We start from the raw sequence: 6,064 nt of genomic DNA, 5'->3' as shown, positions 1-6,064 counted from the left end.
GAGAGAGAGAGAGAGAGAGAGAGAGAGAGAGAGAGAGAGAGAGAGAGAGAGAGAGAGAGAGAGACGCCTCTTGGATGTATTCAGGGTGAATCCCGGTGCTGCTCACACTGTTTGTGTTTGGAAGCTATGTTTGTATGTAGGCTAGACGTCACAGGTAGCCTACATTTGCATTTGATGCTGAAGTTGCTGTTTACATCTCATGGTTTACATGCTGCACCTTACCTTCAAATGTCACGTGATGCCCATGCTGTCTAATTGCTAATAGTTTGTTCAGGTGCAAGTTTTTGTTCTTCTGAAATGTTTGAATAAATATGAACATCTAAAAACCATACATCTAGGTGTTGGATAAGACCAGAGTTAAACTCTTTATTTCATATATAAAATATGAGTGTCCAAAGTTTTTACAGGACATATTTTGGATGCAGCCTTTCTTAATAAAAAAAAACCCAATACTATGTACAGGTCTTTAAATGCATGTTTGGCACGTTTGTAAGAACAACATGTATCATAATAAATGAGACATTTAACAACATATGAATAAATCCTTCTGTAATAACCTTCATGATTCTGCTACGAATGATTATTGAAAGTTAAGTTGACGTTGGTGCTTTTAGAAGTTGCGATTTTTGGTTCAGAGTATTGAAAGAATGAATGACCTATAACTTCCAAAATCTAATCAGTTGATCCTCGAGTGTGTGTGAGTTTGTGCCAGATTTGAAGAACATCCCTCGTACCTGACGGGCATGAGTTCACAGTGACCTTGACATTTGACCTATGACCTCCAAAATCTGTTTATTCTTGAGTTAGAGTGGACCTTTGTGCAAACAGAAGAAAATACTAGATATTCATTAGATTAGATGTCGCGTTTACAAGACATGGCCTGGATGGATGGACAACCCGTAAACATAATGCATCCATCCTTCATGCTTTCGCCGGTGTGGAGGCCTAAAAAGGAGACTGGTAGTTCTTAATGATCTTACTGTGTATCTGTGTCCGGCTGTGTTCACATAGACCCACAGATAATGGCAGTGTTTGTGTGTGTGTGTGTCACAGAGTATTTGCATTGTGTCACTCCAAACAGTATCTGACAGAATCTGAGTGCCATACTATATGCTGTATCTCTTTCCTGTTTAGAGTCTGAGCCGGTCCCCCCCAAGAGAGACACACTGAATGGCAGCTTGTAATTGAAATGCCGGGATTAACTGATGCCATCTTTCTCTTCCATCCTGAGAAGTGAAGTCTTTGGGGCCCTTCGTAATAACGCCAGGAACGAGACAGGGCGTCATCTAATCTCTCGGTCGAACGCAATCAAGTTTACGAGCCAAGATAAAGCGAGAGGAAGTTGTTTAGATTGAACGCGATGCATAAATCAGTGTCTCAAAGCAACAAAGCGTGCCTAAATCCACATATATATTTGGTACGTAACAGCGAGTCTTCAGTATGTACTCCCTGTTATAAACTGTGTGTAGTCATTCATTTTAACACAGTGCGGCTGTAATCGGCCAACTCTGTTCTCACTGACATTAATCAAAGAGTAGTGAAGTCGGTGATGCAAAATGAAGCAAAAATGGCAGCGTGGTGAATATCACGCCTTCTTGATGCCTCCACGCGTCCTTCTTTACCTGTTCAAAACATGCACTTTTACATGTTTTTTCAACATTAATACATTAATACAGGTCCCCACGCCCCATTACCAACCTAATTTAGTACTACATCCTCTTTGACTAGCACACCCTCAGATAACCCTGAATCCAAATGGCAGTTAAATTCAAACCAGCAGTTAGATCCAGGGCCATTCAGCGCAGACTGGGCTTTTTGGAAGGTGGGGCTTAAAGAGACAGGATCTTAAACGGAGCGTTTCAGACAGAGGCTGACGAGAGGAGATTCAGCAATGGCACTGTTAAAAATACAATAAGAGGGGGTGTCCTTAGCTCAGTTGGTAGGGCGTCCCCCCCATGGGCCTCGGCCAGCAGCGGACCCGGGTTCGATTCCAGCCCGCGGTCGTTCTCTGCATGTCACTCCCCTCTCTCCCCCATTTTCAACTCTGTCTCTACACTATCAATAAAGCATAAAAATTCCAAAAACATATCTTTAAAAAAATATATATAGGCTATATACATTAAGGGATTTTTTTGGACCCAACACAGATTATGCAGGAATGGGATTCAGGCACAACTGGTGTGACTGTCACAGAGAGACGAGGGCAGAGCGTGGCAGGCAGACCGTGCTCGTCTCAATTATTGGAGCCAGTTAAAGAGAAAATGGCGGAGTAATCCTAGAGTCCCAGAGCCATAGGGGGTTTCAGGTAATCTCTTTATAAAAACTAGGGGAAGATACGGCCCTGTTGGTCATGTGAGCGCTCTTTCTGCCCCGAAAGGTTTAACGCTTTTATGAAGCAGAGCGAGGGAGTATAATTGTGAGGGCTGCAGTGGCTGCAGGGCAGACAAATGTAAATATCAGATGATGCTCATTGACAAAACATGTTGGCTTCTGTTATCCACCGGCTCCCTTGTGTGTCTAGACATAATATAATGCGTGGTAGCCATGGGCTAGTCATGGAGTCGAAAGTCAAGGGTGGACTACAAAACTGCTTAGATTAAGAAAGACTAGAAGTCAAGGTTCGAGTCTAATTCTCTGCAAAAAGAAGTGAACAGGTGAAGTTAAGTTTCAAACTTTTCCTTTGATATGAAATAAAATAAACTATAATGCGCATTAAACATAGGTCCATAGTGTGACATATTCAGTGTTGGGGAGTATGGAACTCAGTTATTAAACTAGTAGCCTACATTTAGCATCTAGTTAACCACTGTACATTCACATTAACATAGACATTCAAGTAGCCTATAGCCTACTTTAAATGACTTCTTTCTTTTTTTGGTTGCCATTTATGTGTAACTGGAACAAATGACAAACATTTTGGGCCGTAAAAGAAAAAATATTATTTTTTTGTTTAATTTGACCATTGCTTCTCCAACTGAACCCCCATTGATGAGCCATGTCCCCTTTCATCCTGACCGCTGTGAAGACATGCCCAGGCAAAGCATGAGTAAGTAAGCCACCTGCAGTGCTGCAATTTGCTTAACAAATGTTATTTAAATGTATGTTTGCACTTAGTTTCTGCAAAAACCAGTTAAAACAATTTAGTTAACCAAATTTGGTTTTCCCTAGCGTAGCTTTGCTGTAGTTTAACTTCTTCAAGTGTGAATCCATTGGTAGTTTGCAAAGCAATGCTTTAAAAGAAGTTTCCCAAACACTCATATGGTAAACGTGGATGATATCCACCAGTCACAAGATTGTGTTTAACTCAAAAACACAAAAATCCAAACCTTGGCAGCACTGCTAAATAATTCAAGTGGTTCTAAAATGAGAGATAGCTTCACTCAGGATGAGTCACAGTATGAGAACTTATAAATAATGATCAGGGTCCTTGTCTCTGTCTGATGTCATGTGGTCACATTCATCATGTATGCATTGAGGTGTATGCTTCTCCTGCTCCTGCTCCTATCCCTTGGCAGTGCAGCCCTATTGACATTCAATCGATATCAATAATAAGGCTCATTATCAGACACAGCAATATAAACCAGAAGCGATAAATAATCAAGAACCTTTAGATGTTTCAGGTCAGGACAGCAGTCAGTGAAAGGGAGGATAACATGTTATCTTTTCAGTGCTCATGTCCTGTCACTGTAATAATAAAAAGAATTAGAAAATAAAAATAAAAAGAGACGGATTGAAATACTGTTTAAAGCTATAGTGCGTAACGTTTTCATATAAATGAATGACGGTTTGCCAAATAAGTTGACACAAAGTTGAATTAGCCTATCAGCTCCACAAAACTCTCTGTGTATTTCTCAATATGGCAGCGTTTAGAGCAGAAGGAATAAAATCTGTGTCAGGTCAACGAAGACTTACCTCATCTACTGAAGACGCACCGACAGTGTTGGTATTACTCAGTATTCCTTATGGGGGCAACAGAAGCTACGCACTATAGCTTTAAAGTTGAAGTACAGTAAAACATGTGGGGAAAGAAAGTTATTGTCCACTTTCTCTAATGTGCCAACACTCCAAGAATGATCAAATTAAAAGCCGATTTGAAATCGGTGTGTGAAGCGTTAATGCTTTGCTTGCTAAACATCACAGTATCTCCTGCCACCCTGCCCCCTCCCCCCCCACCCCCCCTTGAGGGTTGGGGTCTGTTTCTGCTTCCACCAGCAATAAATCAAAACCTAAAGTGAACGGTGTCCCAGCTCAAACTGCAGGGGACGCAGGAAAGTCTTCCTACACACACACACACACGCACACACACACACACACACACACACACACACACACACACACACACACACACACACACACACACACAAACAAGGGGTTTCAATATAAACACTGGGCTCGGGTGGCAGACGAATAAGAGGCTACAGGCTGTGAAAGGCTATACACCACTGTCATGGAGTGATACTTTATTTCCTCTTTTGTTAAGATCATATTGTCAGAGCGGCTGACACCACCCCACTTCGCACGTCCACAAACTATAATAAAAACATGAGGCGTACCCAGATCGTTACACTATAGCTTCACCAAAAACACTTCAGCCTTCTGAGTGAGATGCACCCTGCTCACAACAGCACGTTGTTGCTATAGCTACGGCCTGGCAAACACAATCCAGGGACCTTTTTACCCCTTTGCTGAATGAATAAACAACATGAGCATACTCAAAAGGGTCTTGAGAAGGAGCTCGTTGTATCTGAGCTAATTCAGGTGTGGCTAATTAAATTGCATTCTCTCTGTGTAAGTGCCTCACAATTTCTCTGGCTATTTACACACCAATTACCAAAACAAATAGTTCTTTGGAATGACTTGAATGACAAATGATATGCAGCAGCAGGAGAGGATTTCCGTTGTTATTCACTCCAATGCACTTCAGATTAAAGCAAATTGTTCCAGGAAAGAAAAGGAAAAAAAATCCATTCTTATAACAATCCATTTGGTGGTAGATGTATTATACATGGATTACATCGCCTGAGGCTGGCCAGCCTAAGAGCTCTCTCAGGCCTATTTGAATTGTAAAACACGGCGCCTGTCACGCTTTATTTCCTCTCCTGCATTTTTTTTTACTTTTCTTTCCAGTGACACAAACAATGTTTTACCTCTGTAGGTGCAGTGTCCAATTTCAAGATGACTTTAATGAAACATCTGCCGTCCATATAAACACAACTGTGAATATTTAAAATGGATGAATGCATGCCAACGGCTGCATGTTCACAGGCACATTCAATCCAAAACGATAGGTGCAATCAGGCATGAACATTTAACATGCACATACAAGACACTGGTTGAAACAGCTTCATTGTCTGTTATTTGTGCGGTGGCGCCATCATGTGTATAAACAGGGTATTACACCATTTAGGAGGCGTCTCCTCAACGTTCCCAGATTTATATGGCACCAAATGGGATGTTTAATGGGATGATTAATGTCATATTCTAATGAAACAGAAAATGGAATGTGGTTTTGTGGATAAAATACAGTTGTAATGTTAACAAAACTGACTTGATATTCATGATAATACGTTTGTTATGTGTTAACTTTACCTGATTGATCCATCTCTATACCACTCGGTTGAGTTATGTTATGAAGTAAGCCTAGTTTTTTCCCCAATATTATCCCATTGAGCTCCAGGAACTGCCGGACTGGTCCACAAAATGTAGCTCCAGAGTAAAAAAGTACAAGCAATTACAGATAAACATTGATGAAATTCGAACCTAATTCTACTTAATAATTATTATTTTTTGAATAACATAAAAGTAAGCATTAAACAGTGTCCAACACAATTGTTACCATAACTGAAATGGGGTGGGGCTGGAGCATAGGTCTGGAGGGTCTTTCCAGAGTAAGTTTGAGAGGGTGAGGGCATTGGGGAAGCACTTTACTACTTTCAAAATTGATGTGGCATATTTTTTGTGGATACTACTTTACATATCTGTCTTTATATTTGATATAATTAAACAGATATCTATATATAGGCCCTACTTGTATATTTTTGCAAATATTTTTATATTATTAAAG

Source organism: Ammodytes marinus (genome assembly GCF_949987685.1).
Source record: "Ammodytes marinus genome assembly, chromosome: 11".
Classification (NCBI taxonomy): domain Eukaryota; kingdom Metazoa; phylum Chordata; class Actinopteri; order Uranoscopiformes; family Ammodytidae; genus Ammodytes; species Ammodytes marinus.
This window is presented reverse-complemented; position numbering follows the sequence as displayed.